Genomic DNA, 26,471 nt, shown 5'->3' with positions numbered 1-26,471 from the left:
ACGTATTAGAACTTCTTCCTTCTTTTTTTTTTAAATTTTTTTAAGTTTTTTTTAAATTTATTTTTGAGACAGAGCATGAGCAGGGGAGGGGCAGAGAGAGAGGGAGACACAGAATCTGAAGCAGGCTCCAGGCTCTGAGCTGTCAGCACAGAGCCCGACGTGGGGCTCTAACTCACAGACTGTGACATCATGACCTGAGCTGAAGTCGGACGCTCAACTGACTGAGCCACCCAGGCGTCCCAGAACTTCTTCCTACTTTATTGTTGACTAATATTCCCTTACATGGGTATACCACATTTTATTTATCCATTTACCAGCTTGACATTAGGTTTTTCCACTTTTTGGCTGTTAAAAATAAGGAATAATGAATATTCGAGTACAAGTTTTTGTGTGAACATATGTTTTCATTTTTCCTGGAAATATGTCATAGGAGTGGAATTGGTGGATCATATGGTAACCCAGGGTTTAACCTTTTGAGGAACTCCCAGTTTTCCAAAGAGGCTGCACTGTTTTATAATCTCACCAGCAATGAATAAGGGTTCAAATCTGTCTATACCTTTGCTAACTCTTGTTATTGTTCGTCTTTTTTATTCTAATTATGCTAGTGGGTGGGAAGTAGTGTCTCATTGTGGCTTTTATTTACATTAACCTAATGAGACATAGTTTTTAATTTTGATGGTGATAACTGATCTATTGTTTTCTTTCACCATTTGTGATTTGGTGCCATATTTAAATAACCATAGCTTAATTCAAGATAGTGAAAATTTGCTCCTGTGTTTCCTTCTAAGAGTTTTATAGTGTTAGCTCTTAAAGTTATGTTTGTCATCCAATTTGAATTAGTTGTGCATGTGATGTGACATAGGGGTCCAACTTTTATCTCTGCATACAGATATCCAGTATCCCAGCACCATTTGTTGAAAAGATTATTCTTTCCCCCATCCACTTAGTTTGATACCTTTGTCAAAAATAATTTGACCACAAATATAAGGGTTTATTTGTGGACTTTCAATTCTATTCCATCAGTCATTTTTATTTTTATCAGTCATTTTAAAAAAGCTAGTTTTTTAAACTAGCTTTTACATGCTTAAGACTGACATGGACAATGATTATCAATGGTCATAGGAAAGAATCATGGTCGATTATTTCCAAAGGTCTTGTGAAAGTACCTGTGCAGCTGAGACTTCATTTGGTTTATATAGATCAAGCATAGGTCTGCTTTGTACACTATTGAGTAAATAGTTAAAAGGTTGTAAAATTTCTCAGGTCTCTCAAAGCTCACGGTTGTAGGAAGCTTGATTTCACAACTTGTACATGACAGTCTCGAATGAAAGTACTCCCATGAGAGTGTTACTATGGACTAAGAAAAAGACTGTGTCTCACTTACTGCTGCTATTTATTTAGAGCTTTTTTGTTTCTTGCTGTTGTTTCAAAAGATTGCATTTTACGTGAAGCAGCAAAACCATAAGGTGGATCTTAAATAGAGAGAGCCATGTTTAGGACTTTTGTTTTCTTTATTCACGGTGATTTTCTATTTACCCTGGAAGGCAGTCACCATTACTTATAAGCAGTGAAGACAAATGTGGTTTCTGATACAGATCTTTATGAACAGAGCAAAAAAGTATCTCAAATCTTCCTTCAACTCTAGAAACCTCTGAATGTATTTTAAATATTCCTTCCACATGAGTCTCATTCTTAAGAAAAACAGTGAATGTCTGAGGTGAGAGAATAGAAGACCCTTAAGCAACATCACACACTTAGATATTTTTTAAAGTAGAAGGGTCACTTGTAACTGATACAGAGGACATTTATGAAAAAAGAAAAAAAATCGGCTTTCTTATACCTGGAGTCTTTTAAGCAACAAACAAATGAACCAACCAACATAAAGTGCACATGATAACCCCCACACACATAATTATACCTCTCATTTTAAGTGTTTGCACCTCAATCTGTCTAGTTGTGCAGAGAGGGAGGAGGATTAAATATGGAGTGGAGTAATGGGGGTCTCTAGTTGCTAAATAGGCTTTCTTCAAAATGGATCAACAGGTGTCTGTCCTCTACCATAACGTTTTTTTACTCTCACCAGCAATTATCAGTTGCTAGTATGTCCAGTTTCATTGCTTTAGTCCCAAGCACATGGGTTACTAGAGAGCAAGACTAGTTCTAAATATCATTCATGTATTCTCTATTTAATTTACATCTGTATCTTGGCAAGCATAGGGAATAACAATGAGAAAATGCAAGAGCTACAGCTTTGAAGACCCAGCACTCAGAAGATAGCTTGGCATAGAGTGTATGTTTATTGGAAGTTGGTGGATAAAGAAGGAAAGAAGAAGGACAATAGGGAGGAAGGGATGGACAGACAGACGGGTGGATGGACAGACTTGGATTCTATCCCTCATACCAGAGAAAAATGACACCATGTGATGACACACTGAGACAAAGTGGCAAAAGGAGAGAAGAGGTGAGTTAAAGGAAGGCAGAAGTATCAGAAATGGAAAATTGTAGCATAATGCTTAAGGGTATCCTCTTTGGAGACAGAGTTCAGATTTCAATCCTAGATCTACCATTCATTGCTTGTGAATTGGGGCAATCACTTAATTATTTTTGAGCCTCAATTGCCTCTAGAATATGTAAGGAGGAACAGTATCTATCTCATGAATTATTGGAAGAATTTATAAGATAATAAATGTTACTCCTTTAGTACAATACCCAGAACATAAGAAACGCTCAGGAAATATTAGCCATTAATGGAAGATGCTAGTTATATTCAGATTTTTTTTAACCCTGACATGTGACCATGGTACACATGTAAATATTTTCAAATAAGTCGTGGGTGGTAGGCTTTAAAAATTTTCTTTACCTTTGAAATAGGTTCAAGACAATGCTATCATGGAAAGGGTCTGTATCACAAACCATAATTTTTTTGTACCATTTGCCTTTCTAAAATGTGTCAAACCCCCGAAGTTTCCCCCTTGACCTTCCTGGAAGCTGAAACAGAAACTGTATCATTATAAAACTTTCTGAAGTTGGCTTTTAATCTACTTTGGAGCTACATAAATGAGGTCTCTTGGTAACTGACCTTCTGTCAGCCTGAACAGCCCATTCCAGGGCACAGAGTATATACCCCCTGCCTAGCCACTGCCCCTGTGGCAGCAGTGTTCAGGATGCGAAGAAGTTTTATGTGCAGAGTTATGACCAAACTCAACCAAGTGTAGTTAACGATATCATGTGACATAGAAGTTTGGAGCACATAAGAGGCAGGGGAGAAATTTCAGTAAGGAAACATTGTATCCAGCTGTGCCCAATGGGCCTTCCCTGTGGACTTTATAGGCACCCCATTGTCATTTGTCACTTGGTGATTGAGGCCATACTCAAAATGAAAAAAAAGAACTCTTACCTTTCACAGTGTTACCTCTCAGCAATGCCATTTCATTAGTGAAGGTGATGATGTTTCCAGTTAATTCAAACTCTTTAAAATGTTAGAACTTAAATCAAGTAAAGTTATGTAATATAAAATCAACATACAGAAATCATTTATGTTTCTACACACTAACAACAAAACATCTGAAAAAGAAACAAAGAAAACAATCCCATTCACAAAAGTATCAAAAATGCTCAGGAATAAATTTAACCAAGAAAGTGAGAGATCTGTACAATGAAAACTAACAAGACTTTAATGAAAGAAATTGAAGAAGACAAATAAAAACATATTCTGTATTCATAGGTCAGATTTAATATTGTTAAAATGTCCATACTGCTCAAAGCCATCTATGGATTCAGTACAGTCCCTATCAAAATTCCAGTGGCATTTTTTACAGAAATAGAACAAACAATCCTAAAATTTGTTTGAAACCACAGAAGATTCTGACTCACCCAAACTGGAGTGGAAGCATCACGCTTCCTGATTTCAAACTATATTACAAAACCATAGTAATCAAAACAGCTTGGTACTGGCATAAAAACAGATACATAGACCAAGGGAACAGAATAGAGAGCCCAGAAATACCCCCCGCCCACACACACATATAATACAGTCAACTACTATTTGACGAGGGTGCCAAGAATATTCAATGGGGAAAGGACAGTCTCATCAACAAGTGGTGTTGAGAAAACTGCATAATCATATGCAAAAAAAAAAAAATGAAATTGGACCCCTAACTTACACCACTCAGAAAAATTAACTCAAAATGAATTAAAGACTTAAAATAACACCATAAACCTCATACAAGAAAACATAGAAACACACTCTTTGACATGCATCTTGGCAATGAATTTTTGAATATGATATCAAAAGCACACACAGCAAAAGCAAAACTCAACAAGTGAGACTATACCAAACTATTCTGCACAACAAGAGGATCAGTCAACAAAATGTAAAAGCAACCTACAGAATGGGAGAAAATATCTTCAAACCATGCATCTGATAAGGGATTACTCTCCAAAATATGTAAACAATACACATAACTCAATAACAACAAAAAAACAGCAATCCAATTAAACAATGGGCAGAGAAACTGCATAGACATTTTTCCAAAGAAGACATCCAAATGGTCAACAAGTACATAAGAAGATGCTCAACATTACTAGTCATCAGGGAAGTTGTAATGAAAACTGCAATGAGATAACACCTGACACCTGTTGTAATGGCTATTATCAAAAAGACAAGAAATAACAAGTGTTGGTAAGGATGTGAAGAAAAGGGAACCCTTGAGCACTGTTGATGGGCATGTATATTAATTAGTTCAGCCACTATGGAAAACAGTACGGAGATTACTCAAAAAATAAAAAATAGGGGCGCCTGGGTGGCGCAGTCGGTTAAGCGTCCGACTTCAGCCAGGTCACGATCTCGCGGTCCGTGAGTTCGAGCCCCGCGTCAGGCTCTGGGCTGATGGCTCGGAGCCTGGAGCCTGTTTCCGATTCTGTGTCTCCCTCTCTCTCTGCCCCGCCCCCGTTCATGCTCTGTCTCTCTCTGTCCCAAAAATAAATAAAAACGTTAAAAAAAATTTTTTTAATAAAAAATAAATAAATAAATAAATAATAGAATTACCGTATGATCCAGCAATCCCATTTACATGTGGATATATAAATTCTTATATACAAAGGAAATGATAACAGGATATCAGAAAATAACATGTGCTTGCATATTCATTATAACATTTTTCACAATACAAGTTATGGAAACAACCTAAGTGTCTGGCAGTGGATGAATGGATGAAGAAGATGTGGTATGTGTGGGTGTATGTATACGTGTGTGTGTGTGTGTGTGTGTGTGTAATGAATTGTGAATATATATATAACATACACACAAAATAGAATCTTATTCAGCCATGAGAGAAGGAAATCCTGCCATATGTGACAACATGGATGGACCTTGAGGGTATTATGCTAAGTGAGATAAGTCAGAAAGAGAAAGTTCTATATGACAGCACTTATATGAGGAATCTAAAAAAGCCAAACTCTTAGAAACAGAGAGTAGAATGGTGGTTATCAGGGGCTGGGAGGGTGGAGTGAGGAAATTGGGGAGAAGTTGGTCAAAGGGTACAAACTTGCAGTTAGAGACTAGGTTCTGAAGATCTGATGCACCAATATTTTCATTATAGTCAACAATGCTGTATTACATATTTCAAAGTTGCTAAGAGAATACATTTTAATTGTTCTCACAATTGGATGTATATTATATCTCAATTTTTAAAAAAATTCAGTCATCAAAAAAAATTAAAAATGAATACATGATAGGCGCCTGGGCGCCTGGGCGGCTCAGTCGGCTCAGGTCATGATCTCCCGTTCGTGAGTTCAAGCCTTGCATCGGGCTCTGTGCTGACAGCTCACAGCTGGAGACTGCTTTGGATTCTGTGTCTCCCTCTCTCTCTGCCTCTCCCCCATTTGCCCTCTGTCTCTCAAAAATGAATAAACTTAAAAAAAATTTTTTTAATAATAAATAAAAAAAATAAATAATAAAATAAAATGCTGCTAAGGACTTTGAAAGTGGTAGATGTGTGATAAAAGTGGGTTGGGACGCGGTAAGTATTGAAATTTGTTTGAAGTATGAAGTTACATGATTATAGTCTAGTGTTTCCACCACAATAAGTAATACTCAGCAACTTATATTGCTAACTTCAATTATTAAATGTTGTGTAGTTTACAATATAGTAGAAAGATTCAATAGTCAAAGAGATATTTGGTGTGAGCCCAGAACTAAAACATTCTTTTGCAGAAGAAAATGTTTATCAAATCTGCCATGAAAAGGAGCCAAATATTTGTGGGTTTTTTCTAGGATTTTAATAAAATCTTTCGATACCTGGTTAAAGCAGTTAAACATGCTAATGTTGAACAAAATGAAAGCAAGAAAATGATCAGTTTAATTTCAAAATTGAACAAACTGTTGAAAATAATCATTTCTAATATTTCATTTTCATGCTTTGTAAGTAGGAATAATTTTTCTTAAATATATTTATTTCCTCAGTGATGTTAGAAATCACATTTATATAACCTCTGTTGTTAATGAATATTCCATAGTTTGTTGAAATTATCCGAATATGTAATTAATTCAGATAATGAATTGTGAACAGATTTATGGATTGATATTTTGCAGAACATCAGTGTTTTAGGAAAAAACGTGATGTTTACAGTCAGCACATTATTAGCCTCATTAGATGTCAATGTAGTTTTCAAATAAATACTTTTTTTCTTTTAATTTTTTTTAATGTTTTTATTTATTTTTGAGACAGAGACAGAGCATGAGCAGGGGAGGGGCAGAGAGAGAGGGACAGAATCCTAAGCAGGCTCCAGGCTCTGAGCCGTCAGCACAGAGCCTGACGCGGGGCTCGAACACATGGAGTGTGAGATCATGACCTGAGCTGAAGTCGGACGCTCAACTGACTGAGCCACCCAGGTGCCCCTCAAATAAATACTTTCTAAAGTTCCTCAACAGTCTTCAATGAGAAGATGTTTGGCTTTAGAACACAGAAGTTGAGGAAACAGAAATGGAATAGTTGCAATAAGTGTGGTGCATTAATTCCAACATTTTCCTCTGATGAAAATAAGTAATTGGTATATTTATACATATCAACAACAGGGCTGCACAGTACTTTGAGGTCATAAAAAATTGTGTATTCATTTGGTATACCTTACTTCCTTAGTCCTAATGTCCTTTTGGTAGACTAAAAGACCTTACTATTCATCAGCACACCAGTCATTCTTTTGAGGCCTTCTCAAGTTAGGATGGAAAGGAGCCTGCTTGTTCCTGCTGCACATCCATCCTCTGTCCTTTCTTAGCACCTGCCTTGAGGCAACAGCGCTGACTGCCTCAGCCCAGGGCTAGGTTTACCTGTTTTTACAGTAGGGCAGGATTCTCCATCGTGAGTATGGTTAAAACCTAGGTTTTTATGTGGAAGAATTCAGACCAGCCTGTGGTGATATATATTCTCATAGTCTACTAGTGTATCATTTTAGTACTTTTATTACAAGTCATCAAACACTGTATCTGGGAAACATGAGGATAAATTATGGTACATTCGGAAACTGCTGAGAAATAACAAGAGACAAGAGAACAGGGCACTTTGGGAATATAAGACCCGCTGAATGAGAAATGTTTTGTTCTAGCTATGGATTTGCTACTTGCAGAGAAACTCCATTGCATTGGTTTTCTGAACTGGAGAACATTTTCCTGATCTTTTGTCTGGTGTAGCAAATAAAATCTTATTTTTCTTTTTTCCCCGAGTGTCTTTATTAATTTGAGTTTTGCTTTCTTACCTTACTATACAGTTGATTTTTAATTTCTCTTCGATATGTTTATTAGATGGCCATTTAAAATAGAATAGCCTATTTTGAATTGCAGAATGTTACACTTGACTTTTTTCCAGCCCTATTTTACAGTCAGTTGAGAAAAGAGTAGTATATCACTTCTTCCTTGAATTCCTTTACAGAGTTTCTCAGGGTCAGAGGATGTTATTCTCTCCTTTCCAAAAAAATTGTTAGAAGATGATACACTGAAATTAACTGGTTCCCTCTTTATTTTGATTATGTTTCTTAAAAAAAAAAAACTCACAAAAATTTAAATAAATAAAATTTACAAAAAACTCCTGATCATTTATAAGGAAAATCCTAAGGAATACACTAAAAACTGTTAGAACTGATAAATGAGCTCAGCACGGTTGCAAGATACAAGATCACTATACAAAATCAATTATATTTCTATACATTTGCAGTAAACAATACAAAAATGAAGGAAACAGTTCCATTTACGATAGCATCAAAAATACTTAGGAGTAAATTTAACAAAAGAAATGCAAAACTTATTTTCTGAGAATGATCAAACATTAATGAAAGAAATTAAAGAAGATCTAAATAATGGAAAAACATCCTGTGTTTATGGATCTTGATTGTCATCTTAACAATACTGATTGATCTTTCAGTTCAACCCAGTACCTGTTAGAATCCCACCTGGCTTCTTTGTACAAATTGACAAGATGATTCTAAAATTTATGTGATTGCAAGGGACCTAGCAAGCCAAACGAATCTGAAAAAAGAAGAAAACGTTAGAAGCTTTCAAATTTTAAAACTTCTGTATTCCAAACTTAACCATAAAGGAGTAATCAAGACAGTGAGTTACTGGCATATGGATAGACCTATAGATGGGTCCAAAATTAAACCCTATGACCAACTGGTTTTTTTTTTTAATTTTTTTTTCAACGTTTATTTATTTTTGGGACAGAGAGAGACAGAGCAAGAATGGGGGAGGGGCAGAGAGAGGGAGACACAGAATCGGAAACAGGCTCCAGGCTCTGAGCCATCAGCCCAGAGCCCGACGCGGGGCTGGAACTCACGGACCTCGAGATCGTGACCTGGCTGAAGTCGGACGCTTAACCGACTGCGCCACCCAGGCGCCCCAGACCAACTGGTTTTAACAAGAATGTCAACACCTTTTAATGGTGAAAGAATAATCTTTTCAACAACAACAACAACAAAAAATGCTGGGATGGGGTGCCTGGGTGTCTCAGTCTTTAAGCATCTGACTCTTGATTTCAGCTCAGGTCATGATCTCACGGTTGTGAGATTGAGCCCTGCATCAGACACTGCACCAGGCATGGAGCCTGCTTAAGATTCTCTCCCTCTCCCTCTGCCTCTCTCTCTCTCTCTTTCAAAAAAAATTTTTTGTATGCTTCTGAGGACACTGTAAAGAAAGTGAAAAGACATCCCATGAAATAGAAAATATTTGCAACTCATATATCTGATAAGAGACTTCTATCCAGAAAATATAAAGAATACTTACATCTCAATAAGAAGGAAAAATAACTCAATTAAAAATAGTAAAGGATACACATGTATCCAAAGAAGATACACAAATGGACAACAAGCAAATGAAAAGATTCCCAACATCATTAGTCATCAGCGAAAGCCAAAAGCCAAGCCACAATGAGATACTGTTTCACACCCACTGGGATGCCTATATTCAAAAAGGCAGATAATAAGTGTTAGCAAGAATGTAAAGAAATTGAACCCTCACACACTGCTAGTAGGAATGTAAAGCTGTGCTACCATTTTGGAAAACAGTCTGGCAGCTCCTCAAAGGGCTACACAGAGTTACCATGTGTCCCCACAATTCCACTCTTAGGTATATACCAACGTAAATGATAATGTCTAGCTACAAAAAGACTGGTGCACAAATGTTTGTAACAATATTATTCATAAGAGCCAAAAGGTGGAAACAATATAAATGTCAATCAACTGATGAATGGGTAAACAGCATGTGGCATATCCATACAATTGAATATTATTCACCCATAAAAAGAATGAAGTACTGATCCTTGCTACAATATGGATGAACCGTGAAACCATTATGCTAAGTTAAAAGTAGCCAGTCACAAAAGACCACATGTTAGAGGATTCCATTTATTTCTATGAAATGTCCATGATAGGAAAATCCACAGAAACAAAGTAAATTAGTACACTCTTAAAGTTGGGCACTGGGGGAAGGGATTAGTAGATAGGAAAGTGTCAGCTAAAGGACATGGGTTTTTTTTTTTCTGAGGTGATTATAATGTTTTAAAGTTGATTGCAGTAATGGTTTTGCATATCTTTGAATATACTAAAAAGCATTAAATGTGCATTTAATGGGTGAATTATATGGTATATAAATTCTGTCTTAATAAAGCTATTATAAAAGTCAAACAAACCAGGAATGTGATGCTCTATTGGCTTAGACCCAGACCACATATTCCTTGCCTGTCTTAGGGGATAAGTTCTACCTGAATACATGGGTTGTGATTTTCCTAGAAGGATGAATAAATGCCAGATGGTAAAAAGAGCAAAAGTCTACCATACACGTCCTTGAGGTTCTGAAGAAATCTGGGTCCTTTCAAAAGGCAGTGAGGGAGTACATTAGAGACCCAGTTGAGAAGAGCAAAGGGAAGGGACTTAAACGTGCAATTATTGAGTGCTGTGATAGGCACCAGTACATTCATTAAAACACATGTACAGGAATGTTGGGGTGCCTGGATGGCTCAGTCAGTTGAGTGTCTGACTTTTGATTTCAGCTCAGGTCATGATCCCACAGTCATGGGATGGAGCCCCGCATCAGCCTCTGTGCTGAGGATGGAACCTGCTTAAGATTCTCTCTCTCTCCCTCTCTGTCTGTCCTCCCCCCTGCCCATACATGCATGCTCTCTCTCTCTGTCTAAAATAATTTTTAAAAACTCATGTGTGCAACAGTATTTAGCAAAACTAGTTATAATAGCCCCAAATATCCATCAGTATCTGAAGAACTAAATTGTGGTGTATTCAGAATGGAATGCCATATGGCAGCAAGAATGAATGAACTGCCACAGCACAAAATATGGATGAATCTCACAAACCTAATACTGAATGGAAAGATCCATTCACAAATATGATCCCTTTACATAAAGTTCAAAAATAGACAATCTATGTTGTAAGAAGACAGATTAGTGTTTGTCTTTGTGGGGAGCTATGAATAAAAGCAGAGGAAGGGCTGCTGAGGTGTGACAGTGTTCTATTTCTTGATCTGGGTGCTGTTGACATGGGTATGTTTGCTCTGTGAAAATTCATTGAGCCATAACATCTTTCTTTATGCACCTCTCTTTATGCATGTTATACCTTGCTAAAAGTGGGGGGAAAAAAGTAAAGAGCTTTGTTTACTTTCTGTAGAGTTAGGCAGTAAATCATGTTTCTCTTTCAGGCAGGAGTAGGTATTTTGCCCAAGGACACAGTGGAGGGATATCACTTACAGGAATCAGAGTTCTGAGGCATTTCCTGACCATGGAAAGAACAGACCCTTTCTAGCTTAGCCATTTCATTTTTATGGTCTTGGAACTAAACTGGAAGCAGTTCTAAATGTCAGGTTAATGGTGGTGGCGGTCACCCTCTGCCACATTGGTAAGGTTGCTCTGACATCCTCCCTACCAGATTCGTGTGGAGATGGAAGGTGTAGACGGAAGTGCACATGGAATAGAGAATAGTATATTTCTCTGTGGTGTGCTTATGTCCAAATCAGGAACCATGCTCATTCTTTCTTTAAGAAATGTAATTACAGGGGTGCCTGGTTGGTTCAGTCAGTAGAATATATGACTCTTGAACTTGGGGCTGTGAGTTTGAGCCCTGCGTTGGGTGTAGATACTACTTAAAAATAAAAGTTTTGGGGCATCTGGTGGCTCAGTCGGTTAAGCGACCGACTCTTGATTTCAGTTCAGATCATGATCTCGCAGTTTGTGAGTTCGAGCCCTGCATCTGGCTCTGCATGTACAGAGCCTGCTTGAGATTCTCTCTCTCTCCCTCTCTCTCTGCCCCTCCCCTGCTCATGTTCTCTGTCTCTCAAAATAAGTGAAATGCAATGAAACGAAATAAAATAAAATCCCCCCTCTCTCTCCCCCTCTGCCCCTCACCTGCTCATGCAGTCTCTCTCTCTCTCTCTCTCAAAAAAATACTTGCGTATTTTTTAAAAAAAATTATAACTAAAATTAAAAAATAATAAAAGAAAAGAAATGTAATTAGTAATTATCAGGGCACGGTTCTTCAAACTGAATTGGGGCAGGGATTTCGCTTTGAGTTCTGTGAAAAAGTAAAAATACTGTGCTTTGATTATGAATAAAAATAATTTTTCCAGTTGTAAAGATAAAACTATTCTGTATTGAAAAGTTATTTTCATAGAATAAAACCTAACTTTTTTTTAAAGTTCATTTATCTATTTTGACAGAGACAGAGACAGAGCGAGTTGGGGAGGGGTAGAGAGAGAGGGCGCCAGAGAACCCCAAGCAGGCTCCACACTGCCAGCACAGAGCCTGACATGGGTTCGAACCCACAAAACCATGAGCTTATGACCTGAGCCAAAACTAAGAGTAGGACTCTTAACCAACTGAGCCACCCAGGTGCCCCTAAGACATAACTTTCTTCAGTCACTCTTTTGAAGTTTGGGGTCCACGTATTTTATCAAGAAATTCTTCCCAATAACTGCAGTAGGATATGTTTCAGTTAGTCTGATGTATTTGGAAGCTTTGGTGGAGGTGAGTGATGCATTCATCTTTCATTTGCTGCAATCTTTCCTTAGAATAGAGTGATTTTTAGCTGGTGTTAGGATCGAGAAAGGTAGCATTTGTAGTGTTGTTGCGGAACCACCTTTTCATAAGCATACAGAAAGTTAACATGACTTAACTGCTTGAAGCAAAATGCACTGTTCTTAAATGTATTCATCATTTTGGGAGAGGAAAGGCCACAATGAGTCTTTTCTTTCTCTTGTTCTTAACCGAAGAGCAGCAAATGATATTTAAACTATTATCTAGCAACAAAAAAAAAAATCCCAAGCTAATGTGAAAAAAAATGCCTGCCAAAATTCTTTTCTATGGTACAGTAATATAGCGGAGTTAAAAGCCCTTTTGAGATGGAGAATATGACAAAAAAGTGACACACCCCCCCAACAAAAGAGGGCTTTCCAAGAGCTTCGAGAATAAAGCCACTCTCATTAAGGCTTCTCACACTGGTTTTTGTTGGCAGCACTTTTCAAGAATCATTTCCTCTATGAGGAAAATAAAGTAACAGAGTCGTTCGTGACAGTTGCAAAAGGTGAAATACGAATTTAAATTGAGAAAGGCAGTTAAAATAATATCTGAACTTTTGAACTTCCTCCTCAGATAATTATTCTTGAAAGTCTTTACGAGATGGGAAAAGAAAATTAATGCCACTTAAAGTGTTGAATTTTAGACGAATACTATCATTAAATATAGTATTTCTCCCATAAGTTTTTGATTGTGGAGTACAGGCATGACAAGATTTTTCTGAAGGCACTTCTGATTGATCAGATGGAATATAAACAGAAAGTGCTCTTAAGTAGTAAGGTGTATCTGTATGGAACTTGAACTTGTCTCTTTTTGCTTAGCAATGTGCATGATTAATGCACAAAACTGGTGTCTTCACTGCGGGTCTCTCTCCTAAGCTATAGATCTGCATATCCAATTATTTACTGGACACATCCCCTTGTTTCCCCACAGGTACCCTAATTCAACATGTTCAAAATAAAATTCATCATCTCAGCCTTCTGCCCCCCGTAACTGAGCATTTACTAGTGTTTCCTATTTCTACTCTGTATTAATCACTGTTAAACCAGTTTCCAAAATCACGTGTCTAGGTATCATACTTGTATTCTGCCACTTCCCATGCCACACACACCAGTCACCTCCCATATACCTCCTGAAGCCACCCACTTTGTACATCCCCACTCTTGCCCATTTAGAGGCCACCATCATTCCTCCACCCACTCCTTCAGCATTTTCCTAACTGGTCTTCCTGTGGCCATCTGTTCTTTTGCCCTCTTTCATCCATTACCACCACAGGGATCTTCCTAAAGCTCAACTCTCATGTCATTTATCTACATATTCTTTGGGTTTCTCTTGTTCTTAAGATAAAACCCTTAGCGGGGCTTAGATTCAGTTATGATCTATGAGCTTACTACTCTAGTCTCATAGATCCCCCTATTCCTACTGTCCCTGAAGACGCCCACTATCTTTGGTGGCAGCAAAAGAGACAATTGAGGCAGCGTCTGTCAGATTTCTTAGTAGCTCAAACAAACCCACAAAAGCTGCCAAGTCTAAGACGAGGGTCCTTTACATGGAGCGATGGTAACAAGATGTTTAGTTGGTTTTCGCTAGCTGCAAATACACTGGCAAGAGAAAGTCCTTCTACACAAATTTCTTACATTGCCCAAGCTCTGGGCAGCCCCTTCCATTTAGCATCTAAGTGCCTCCCGACATGATCTCACTCTTTGTCCTGAACTCAAAGTCTGCCAACTCCCCCACAATGGTATACCCCACATTACCCTATTCTTGGTTACTGCATGTTTCATTTACATGAGGTTTTGCTCATTCTTAAGCATGGGGAAGAGAGAGCTCATAATTGGGACCATCAGAACAGATGTTTGAACTTAGCCTTTGACTCTGCTTCACTTATTGGATTCTAGCTAAATATCCTTAGCTCACTTTAGTTGTTTTGTTTTGTTTGTTTTCATGTTTATTTATTTTTGAGAGAGGCAGAGTGTGAGTGAGGGAAGGCCAGAAAGAGGGAGACACAGAATCCAAAGGAGGCTCCAGGCACTGAGCTGTCCCCACAGAGCCTGACGCGGGGCTTAAACCCATGAACCATGAAATTATGACCTGAGGTGAAGTCAGACCCTCAACCGACTAAGCTACCCAGGCGCCCCCTTGGCTCACTTTAGTTTTAATCCCAAAATGGTCCTGATTTCCCTCCTTTATATATTGTCATTATTTTCACTTCTCTCGTTAACATTAAAAACATTGATTTCATGCATTAATATTTCTATTAAGGTAACATGAGATATTTTCAGCATGCAGGACCACCTGCAGAGCCAATGGAAGGGTTCATTTCCCATATGCACCATTAGCCTAAAACCCAATTTTAATGCAGTAGATTTACTTTCTGATGATACCACCTATTACTTCTCATCATTTTCCCTTCCAACCCATGGCTCCAAGCAGACTAAGTATCTCTCTGGTTCTATTTTTGCCGTGCTGTTTCTTCTCAAGGCTTTTATACTACTAGACCAGATTGCCTCCAGGCCATTGAGATCTTAACCCTTCTCTTTGCTTGGCTACTCTATAATCTCAATTTAGACTTCACTTCCTCCAGAATATCTGGTTAAGAGCTCTTCTTGTGTGGGGCACCTGGGTGGCTTAGTCGGTTGGGCGTCCGACTTCAGCTGAGGTCATGATCTTGATGTTTGTGAGTTCGAGCCTCACATCAGGCTCTGTGCTGATAGCTCGGAGCCTGGAGCCTGCAGTCTGCTTCCGATTCTGTGTCTCCCTCTCTCTCTGCCCCTCCCCCACCTGTGCTCTGTCTCTCTGTCTATCAAAAATAAATAAAATGTAAAAAAAAAATTTTAAAAAAAAGAGCTCTTCCTGTGTACTTCCATATCACCTTCCCCTTCCCTTCCTGTGGCGCCGAACACACTCTGTTGGGTTGCTTTGAATATCTGTAAGCTTCGTAACAGCCAGATTCTTGTCTTGTTTTCCTTGCATCCTCAAAGCCTGTTACAGTACTTGGCCCAGAGCAAGCACTTAATGATTGTATCTTAATGAATGAATAAATAGGTCATTCCATTAATCATTTAATCAGTAAATCAATGCATTTACAATTTTATGCAAGTCTCTGAGGTTCTCAGAAATTGAAATTTTATTTTCTGAAATTATTTTAGTTTCATTTTTTAAAGAATCTGACTTATCTCTACTTTAAGTCATACTGCCATGTTTATTAAAGCCATGCTGCTATATGGTAAAATACAAGAGGCATCTAATATTGCCTTAAGAAACCTGTTTCATGGTAAAAACTCTTCAGGCCATTTTCTCTGCACTTTCCATTTTATATTGAAATTGCTTGTGTTTGTGTCTCTAAGCTGTAAGACATTACGTGCCTCAAGGGCAGTGACCGTGTCATATTCATCTCACAGCTTCGTATCTACTGCACTGTCCACAGTCAGCAAGTGTTTCTATAAATGCTGAAGATGAGCCCAGAATTCAAATCTTGGTGTAACTGTTTTCTATCTCTGACACCTATCTCTGTACTCAAGCTCTCCAAAGCCTCAGTTTCTTCATCTGTAAAATGAGGGTTTGACTGGTATAAAAGATCATCTTGTGGGGTCCATATAAAATACTAGATAAAATATAATGTGACTGTGTGGAACATATAGAAATTATGAGTAAGTTAGATTGAAGGATTAATCTAATCTCCTTTGTTAAGAATTCTGGGGGTGCCTGGGTGGCACAGTCGGTTAAGCATCTGACTCATGATCTTGGCTCAGGCCATGATCTCACAGTTCGTGCGTTTGAGCCCCACATCGGACTCTGCACTGTGTGGAGCCTCCTTGGGATTCTGTCTCTCCTCTCTCTGCCCCTCCCCTGCTGTGTGCTCCCTTTCTTTCTCTTTCTCTCTGAAAATAAATATATAGACTTAAAAAGAAAATAATTCTGGTATGTCAGAATATGGATTTTTCTTTGTCCTAGGCTGGCAAGACATAGTCTCCGGTCTACTAAAATCTTTGCAAAAGAAACCAAAGAGGCAAGCTTCCTAATTTTTATATTAAAGATATTTGTCTGAAATAGAGAACAAAATGAGATGTTGGTATGCAAATAAAATACACTATAGGACAATGTATGGAGAGCTTAAATGTATCAATTGTATTATTTGTCTTATGAATATTCTTTTCAAAACGGAAAGTGAAATTGGACAAACAATATTCTCAGACTGTAAATCCCTTGAAAAGGAAATGCACACTTGGAGACAGTTTATAGAAAAAAGGACAAGAACGTTGTAGCAGGACTTGCTCTCTCTTAACTAAAATTCCACAGATATGTCTATGGTGTGCTCATGTTTTATTATTGCAGTAACAACTCTTCCTCTTTTCTTTGAAATACTAAGAAATCACTGAGAAAAAAAGGTTCCCTGGTCATAATGTGTTTAGGAAAGTCAAAATGTTAAACATTCACATTCTACAACTGAGAAACAAATATAAAGGAAAAAGAGCTTTACTCTTAAACCAAAAGCCTCCAATTTCCTAGTATAACATGCTTCCATTTGCCAAGACCGAGGCGTTTTGCTGGATTATTTGGTGCTGTATTGTTTTATTCATCTTAGAACTGTTCTTTTCCTTGTATTGGTTTGTCTGATGATTTTCGTATCATGTAGCGTTATTTTAATGGGAATTTGTAATTTTTTCAATTGTTGCCTATTTCTCCGTAATCATTGTAATTGCATCTTATTATATAATTTGTGTAAATACATGCAATCATGGAATTAGAATATGTGGGTGGTGATATGCAATGTCACAATTGCAGTGGTTAAAGATGTATAATTTTTTTAATCTTTGGGGGGGGAAGATAAGTAAATACAGTAATTTCAGGGGAGAGTATTTTAGCTGTTTAAATTGATTGCCCAGAGAAATTAGCCAAACATTTTAATTTAGATGTAGATAATAGGCTTGGTTTTTGCCTGTACTAACAACTAAGAGATTTGGACATCTTAGTTTTCAGTAACCAGTTCGATCACTGGTGAAACACTTTAAAGAAGATTTCAATATTAACTTTAAAACAAAACACTGAGGATTGTATGCTTCTAAAGACACCTCTCCTATAGATTGTTATCAATGTGAGTTTGAAGACACATTTATTAATTCTTTGAACTGGACGTTTTATTATCAATATTGACATCTCTATCTATAATAATAAAGATGTTTATGTTGATGTACATAAAGATGCAGATAGTGATTTGTATGCCTTTCAGAATCCCTATGACTATGAAATTTGTTTCTCTGATTATCATTAGGTATATTTAAAAAGTAGTCAAGACCCAAAAAAACAGCATAATTCAAATTCAGCACCTGCTGGAATACTACATGATTAAAACCAGGCTTTAATAAAGCTAACCCCATTAGCTCTAGGATTCCCTTTGCACCAGGAGAACATCTACTGAGCTACATTCATCTTTAATTAAGTAACTGCACTTGCTTTTAGAAGATGAGAGAGAAGCAAGTAAGCACATATGCTCACTCAGGGAAGGCTTGAGACTGGTATAGATCTTTGTTAAGATTTTAACATGTTTATAAAAATACCTTGGTGGTAATAATAATCACTTTGTGTATTTGAGAATTTGGAAGGTGAAGAGAAAACATGGTTTTCTACCAGACTAAAGACAAGATTGCTCTAGTTACCTGCACTAAAAAAAATGCTCTGAAGCATTCATGTAGAATATATCTCCCATTGAGTTACTGCATTCATTGCTTTTAGAAGGAAAGTATCTTTTGCCTTTGAACCAAGAAGAGAATCCAGATTTTGACTGAAAACAAAATTTCCTATACTTGTGCTCTGCATAAGCATTTCTGAGACGTAGAAGTTGCAGGTGGGAGGCTGGTACAGATGACATGTCAAGGAGAGAAGTGATTCAGCCACCTTGCATGCTTGCTTCACACTGTCTCTAGCAACCCACTCTGTGTTCAGCATCTTAAGAATAGTTGTGTGTTGCCAGAGAGACTCTCAATCTTCTTGTTTTCTCTTTAGTTCCTTTCAAAAGAAAAAAAAAACTTCTTTATGCCCTAGTCAGATATTACATTGGTCTTAGGGTCTGAAACTAGAAACTTCATGCTCCAGGGGTACCTGGATGACTTAGTCGGTTGAGTGTCCGACTCTTGATTTTGGCTTGGGTCATGAACTCAGGGTTTGTGAGTTTGAGCCCCATATCGGGCTCTGTGTTGATGGTGCAGAGCCTGCTTGGGATTCTCTCTCTCCCTCTCTCTCTCTGCCCCTCCTCTGCTCGCTCTCTCTCTCTTTCTCACAAAAAAATAGACTAAAAACATAATTTATTAAAGAAAATAAATTTCATGATCCAGAAATGTTCTCTTCCCCTTATGATCTTGGTCTAAATTTTAGAGGGCACCTGTTGGGATGAGCACTGAGTGTTGTATGGAAACCAATTTGACAATAAATTATATTTAATATAAAAAAATAAATTTTATTTTTCACTGAATGGAAAAAGTAAAGTTTCTTTAAACATCAAGATTTTGGTATCCATTGGAAAGTAAATGAAGTTATCAAAGGATAGGATTTTGAAGCAATCTTCAGTGTTCAGTAAGGAGAAACCACAAAGCTTGAATAAATTTGTCCATATTTCTTTTTTAATGCACCAGTTAAAATGTAGCACGTGTGTCATTGGCTTTGTAAAAAGTAAGATTGTGTTTTTCAGTGCAAAATTTGAGGCTTTTTCTTTCCTTCTAGCTATTCTTATTGCAGTTAAGATATACCTTAATGTTACCTTGGCTGCAGCTTTATGATCCAAATAAGTTTTTCCCTTATGTTTGGTTAAATGAAAATGTTAGCATGGTTTCCCTGTAAATTAAGCTTTATTGTGTTAAATGCCACTAAAAATGTAGTATGGAAATTAACAAAGTATGCTGATAAATAATTATAATGAACAAACTACAAAAAATATACAAATCCTGAGTAGAATCTCTATATTTCTTCATAATTAATTTCTCCTAGATTAATTGTGGAGTCTTCCCAGGAATCCCTTCCAGGTGAGTAGGTAGTCAGCTGGGCAAGGATCTAAGCCTTCCTTTATTCAACCATACAAGTTTTGATTTGGAAGAGGAAATTTTGTCTTCATTATTTGACCCTGCCTAGAACCAAGATCTTATGTGTGTGCTTTACTCTTTCTCTTTGCATGTACATGAAAGCAAAGAGGGCTTTTTTCCTTCAATTTACAATGAACGTTTCTGGTAAAAATAGCCAACACAAAATAAAGCTAAAAAACCATAAGAGTACAATTTGTGATAGACAAAAACTGACTTGTTCCTAACATTGAACATTGCTAAAAATCAGGTGAGGAAAAATTAGGCTAAGTATTGACAGCAAGGTCAAAATGTCCTGTACTTATTCCTGATGTATTACTGAGATGTAAAGTGGCCTCACTCTGTAACGAAAGAATCCTAAGGATTCCATTCTGCTCGCTTCTTGTTTTCTTTTTCATTTCTTTGTATTTATACGTTAGGTTTACTAGAGTGTCACTTAAGATATTGAAAATAGCATTAAAATGCTTCCTTTTAACTGACTTACGTAAGCACGTCTCTGCTCCTTTTACTAATGCCTTGGTTCTCAGACCTTCATACTCTTTCTCTTTAATCATGAATACAGAACCTTCTGAACCGGTCTGCTTGCCTCTGTTTTTACCCCTTCAAATTCATCTTCCATGCAAATGAGTGATCCTTCTAAAGAACAAATGTGACCTCAACACTCCCAACATAAATGGCTTCTGAGCTTCCTCGGTGCCCTGTGGATTGAGCGAAAGCTTCCAAGCATGTCTTGGAGGGTCCGTCCCATCTACCCTGCTTGCCTCTCAGCTCCTCTCCTCCAGGCAGCCAGGTTATTCTCTGGTACCCATCAGCGTGGAGTGCTTCACATGCACCAGTTGTTCATACTGTTCCCACCTCTAGATTGCCCCCACACCTCACAATTTCCTGCCTTCTTCCTTTAAAGAGTTTCTATTCATTTTGTAAGGTATGGGTCTGCCATCTTTTTAATGGAAAAGTTATCTTTAGCACCCTCTCTCTCTCTCTCTCTGTCTCTCAAAAAGACAAGGTGCCTTTCCCTTGTTGTCCACAGGAAATTTACCAGGAGTCGCACCGGGTGTACATGAACCTTATATCCAATTGTCTCCTCTGCTAGGCTGTAAGGTCTTTGATTTTAGAACTTGTATTAATTCATTTTAACATCCCCAGTGTCTAACACTGTAAGTGCTGAGTAAATGTGGACTGAACAAAGCTTAATTCCCAAAGATAAAGTCAAGAGTTCTTAGTTTCTTTAAAAAAAATAAATAAACTTCTGACCTTTTTTCTTTATAGTCTTGGCAAATTCAGAATACCTTTACCCTAAAATAACTTTGTAATCAGGGAGTTGAAGCTCTAGTGAGAATAAGAGCTGTAGTATTAAAGAATGAATTTTTTAGCAGGGTGCAAGAAATAATAGAAGAGAGCCATGACCAGTTTCACTGAAGACTGCTAATAAAAATCAGAGAAAACACCATAAGTATGGCGTTAAATAAGGTGGAAAGCTGTGCTGAAGGTTGAAGCTGGAAATATTTGTGGAAAAATAAGACGGTGAGAAATAATGTCCTGCATCATGTTTTGACATGCTGCATTCATCTTTCTAGTGACGACTATATTTCACATGTAAATTAGAAAAAAAAAGGGAAAGGAAAGTGTGTATGTGTCATGTCTAGGAAAATAGCGTCAAGTGTCTTACAATAGCTTCTCTAGTCAGCTCTGTATATCTGGCCCTTTGAGGTACTGGTGGCTTCTTAAATCTTGCCTTCTACAAAGAAATAACAAAACTTAGAAATTTAAAAATCTAGGGGCGCCTAGGTGGCGCAGTCGGTTAAACGTCCGACTTCAGCCAGGTCACCATCTCAGGTCCCCCGTCAGGCTCTGGGCTGATGGCTCAGAGCCTGGAGCCTGTTTCCGATTCTGTGTCTCCCTCTCTCTCTGCCCCTCCCCCGTTCATGCTCTGTCTCTCTGTCCCAAAAATAAATAAACGTTGAAAAAAAAAAAAGAAATTTAAAAATCTCAACTACTGTAAATCCAGTGACTTTTCATGATTCAATCTCATTTTTTAACATTATTGACCTTAAAAAAAAAAAAACAAAAAAAGCCACACCCACAAAAGCCAGCTATTTTACCAGCAAAATGAGTTTATTCAAAAATGGCAGAAAATTATAATTTGGGACAATCAAACTATGGCAAACCATAGGCAGGTCTGGAGAACAGAAGGGAGGATCTTGTTTTTATGGAGGAAAGAAATTGGGAGGAGCTATTTTCAAGAGTTCTGGACAGTGATGGCGTCTCATTGGCTGAGTGTGGCAGTTTCTCATTGACAGAACTGTTGCTAGGCAAGGAGAAATTCTTCCTTCCTCCTACTGGTGTATGTGAAGTAATCTTCTTGTTTGGGATCTGAATAGTGCATGAGAGTTCCCTCTTCAGGGCTTTCCAACTCTTTTTTTTTTTTTTTTTTAATATTTTGTAAGTTTGGGCACTTGAGTGGCTCAGTCAGTTAAGTTTCTGACTTGGGCTCATGTCACGATATCACAATTCATGAGTTTGAGCCCTGCCTTGGGTTCTGTGCTGGCAGCTCAGAGACTGGAGCCTGCTTTGAATTCTGTGTCTCTGTCTCTTTCTCTCCCTCCCCTGCTTGCGCTGTGTCTCTTTTGCTCTCAAAAATAAATAAACATTTAAAAAAATTGAAATTTTTGAAAAAAATTTTTAAGATTTATTCATTTTTCAGAGATAGACAAAGAGTGAGTGGAGGAGGGGCAGAGAGAGGGAGACCTAGAATCTGAAGCAGGCTCCAGGCTCTGAGCTGTCAAAACAGAGCCTGACCCATGGCTTGAACTCACAGACCGGGAGATCATGACCTGAGCTGAAGTGGGATGCTTAACTGACTGAGCCGTCCAGGCATCCCCAAAATTTAAATTTTTTAATAATTTTATTTATTTATTTTTGAGAGAGAGAGACAGAGAGCGGAAGAGCAGGAGAGGGGCAGAGAGAGAGAGGGAGAGAGAGAATCCCAAGCAGTCCCTGCAGTGTCAATGCAGAGCCCGATGCAGGGCTTGAACTCCTGAGCCAAAACCAAGAGTTGGACACTTAAGCAAATGAGCCACCCAGTTGCTCCCCAGCTCCATTTTTTAATGAGGATTCTTCTTTCCACACATCTTAAAGGAAAATGACCATATGATTGATAATCTTTGATGAGCTTCAAAATCATGTGCTGTAGAAACTATAAAGAAATCTAAACTAAAAGTACTGCTATTTAGGTTTTTTTTTTTTTTATAAAAACCTGCCAGTTGGGATATAATGTCTGTTATTGAATAGTATACTGAGCTCCTTTACTAAAAATGGCCAACACCACAAACTAACCCCATGAGTATACTTAATATGGAATTTTAAATTATAGTTTATTCTGAATGCTTCATAGACCTTGCCCCCAGATTCCTGGCAAGTTTTTTATGCATAGTTACCATGCTTTATACTCACACTACCCTGCTGTGTTGGCCACAGCTAATTGGGTCAGAAGACAGTGGCCAGACCAAAGTCAACCTATGGGCTTATCTTAGAAAATGCATGTGGCTAATCCAGCAATTTGTACTAGAGAGTAACTGGCCAACTAATCAGATACTCTTTTGAAGAGTTTGAATGCAGAAACACAAATAATAGAGTGACACTAAAGCCCACAGACACACAGGTAACAAGCAAACAGCAGGCATAGGCCACAAGAAAACAGAAGACATAAGACAGAGAAAAGGAGAGACAAGAGTTGGGCAGAGCAGGGCAAACCATCATTTAGTGAGAGGTTAGTGTCAGGAGAAGTACGAGCCAACAAGCAGAATCAGAAATAAATTGAGACATGGTTAAGGTGAAGTTACAAGAATAGGGAACAACAAGAATGAACAGAATATAAAGTGCTCATGGCAGAGAATTTAGCTACCTACTTGAGAAGTTTGGTGGGGAAGGGAAGCAATCATTTAGTAGCAATTATGCCTGAGGGACTTTATTTAGAATGGAATGGAGGTGGGAACAAACTTCTGGGCTCAGGATTAGCTTGTCTATGAAAAACCAAAGTTACCAAATTTGGTATGACGCCAGAGGAGAAAACGGAAACAAAACTCAGGAGAAAGTGCTCAGCTTTTGAAAGAAGGAAGAAGGAGCCTTTCTCAGACACAGAAAGAATGAAGAAAAGATAGAGGAGGATACCAAGACCTTGAAAGAAAATGAGAAAGAAAAAGGGCTCTTCTTTTCCTGCCTTGTTAATTTTCAGTATAAAAAAGCAGGAGAAATTGAAAACAAGAAAACAGAAAATCAGTGAAACGAAAAGCTGATTCTTAAAAAAAAAATCAATAAAATTGATAAACCTCTACCAAGACTGACAGAGAGAAGACACAAATCACCAATATGAGGATAAAGCAGGGATATCACTACAAATTCTGCATCTGTTAGAGTGATAACAATGGAATACTATGAGCAACTTTACACTTACAAATTTGACAACTTACAAGAAATAGAACAATCCTTTGAAACCACAAACTACCAAGTCTCAACCTGAGTAGTCCATAACCATTAATTAGATTGAATTTGTCATTTATAAGTGCCAGAAAAGGAAACTGGAGATGTTTAAAACGAATTCACCGTTTGAAAATCAGTGTAATCTGCTGTATCAGTAGGCTAAAGGAGAAAAGTATATGATCATATCAATTGACACAGAAAAGCATTAGACAAAATCCTACACCTATTCATAATGAAAACTCTCAGCAAAACTAAGAACAGAGGGGAACTTATTCAAGTTGATAAAGATAAAATAAAACTACAGCTAATATCTTATGTAACAGTGAGACACTGAATGCTCTCCCTCTAAGATGGGGACCAAGGAAAGGATGTTTGCCACCACTCTTCTTAACCATAGTATTGGAAGTTCCAGCCACTGAAATAAGGAAAGAAAAAAAAATCTTAAAAGCATAAGTATTGAAAAGGAAGAATATAGTTTTAAAACTATGTCTGTTTGCAAATGACATGATTATCTGCCTAGGAAATTTCAAAGAATCTACCAAGAGGGGGTGCAGAACTCCTAGAACTAATAAATGATTTCAGTATGGTCACAGGATAAAAAGATCAACATGCATAAATGAATTGCATTTCTGTACACTCACAATGAACATGTGGAAATAAAAATTTTAAACTCAAAGCCATTTACACTCACTCCAAAATTAATGAAATACTTTATATAGACTTAACAAAAACATGTACAGAATCTGTATGTTGAAAACCAGAAACTATTGGCCAAAAAAAAAAAAAAAAAATCAAAGAAGACCTAAATAAATGAAGATACATACTGTATTCATGGATTGGAAGACTCAACATAGTGAAGATGTTGGTTTTCCCCAAACTGGTCTGTAGAGTTAATGTAGTTTCTGCCAAATCCAAGCAAAGTTTTGTTTGTAACCAAGACAAGCTTATTCTTTTTTATTTTTTAACATTTTTAATTTATTTTTGAGAGGCAGAGAGAGACAGAGGACAAGCGGGTAGGAGCAGGCAGAGACAGAGACACAGAAACCAAAGCAGGCTCCAAACTCTGAGCTGTCAACACGGAACCTGATGTGGGGCTCGAACTCACGAACCGCGAGTTCATGACCTGAACTGAAGTCCACCACTTAAGTGACTGAGCCACCCAGGTGCCCCTAGACAAGCTTATTCTAAAATTTGTACGGAAAGACACAGGCCCTAAAGCAGCTGAAATGATCTTGAAAAAGAAGAATAAAATGAGAGTAATCACTCTACCTGATACTGCAGCCAACTAGGTAGTTGGTAATCAAGAGAGTGTGGTATTGCTAGAGGAGTAGGCACATCGATCATTGGAATGGAATAGAGAACCCAGAAGTAGACCACACGAATATGCTTTTCAACAAAGGCACAGAAACTATTTAATGGAGGAAGGATAGCATTTTGAAGAAATAGTGCTGGAGCAATTGGACATCCACAGGCAAAAGAAGGGAACCTTGACTTCAGCTTCACACCTTATAAATCGGAAACTCAGAATGCATCGTGGACTTAAAGGAAAATGTAAAAAGTATATAACTTTTAGAAAAGACATTAGGAGAAAATCTTCAGGATCTAAGGCTGGGCAGAGTTCTTAGACTTGACACCGCAAGCACAGTCCATAAAAGGAAGAATTGATGAATTGTATCTCATCAAAATTTAAAAGTTTTGCACAACAAAGACCATGTTAAAAGCAAGAACAAATAAGATACAGTTTGGGAGAAAATATTTGCAAACCACATTTCCAGCAAAGGTTTAGTGTCTGAATACGCAAAGAACTCTCAAAACTCAGTAGTAAAGACACAAAAACTATTCACTTAGAAAATGGGCAAAGATATGAACAGACATTTCACTGAAGGAGACATGTATATGGCAAATAAACATACGAAAAGATGTTTAACATATTATCAGTCATTAGTTAAATGCAAATTAAAACCACAGTGAGATACCACTGCACACCAATTGGAATGGTGTGAAATTAGTGGCAGAACCAAATGCTGTCAAGGATGCAGAGAAACACTCACTCACACATTGCTGGTGGGGACATAAAATGATACAGTCATTTTGCTATGTTTGCCACAGCAAACAGTTTAGCTGTTGCTCATAAAACTGGCGATTCCATCAGTAACGCGCTCGGTAGTTTATCCTAGAGAAATGAAAACTTACATTCACACAGAAACCTGTACAGAAATGTTCATATCAGCTTTATTCAGAATAGCCAAATATGGAAACAAACCAGATGTCCTTCTAAGAGCAAATTGTTAAACTGTTATACCCATTTCATGAGATTCTATTCAGCAATAAAGGGAACAAATTGTTGACACAACAACTT

General features: G+C 37.6%; 1 protein-coding gene across 1 annotated transcript in view; it reads left to right on the top strand.

Annotated features, from left to right (window-relative positions):
- The window catches only part of ST6GALNAC5 (ST6 N-acetylgalactosaminide alpha-2,6-sialyltransferase 5), a 169,808-nt gene that overhangs the window by 21,204 nt on the left and 122,133 nt on the right, over positions 1-26,471 (top strand). The gene's annotated exons all lie outside the window — the stretch shown is intronic.

Source organism: Prionailurus viverrinus, chromosome C1, assembly GCF_022837055.1.
Source record: "Prionailurus viverrinus isolate Anna chromosome C1, UM_Priviv_1.0, whole genome shotgun sequence".
NCBI classification, from domain to species: Eukaryota; Metazoa; Chordata; class Mammalia; order Carnivora; family Felidae; genus Prionailurus; species Prionailurus viverrinus.
Note: the sequence above shows the minus strand (reverse complement) of the source record. Positions and strands in the feature narration are given on the sequence as shown.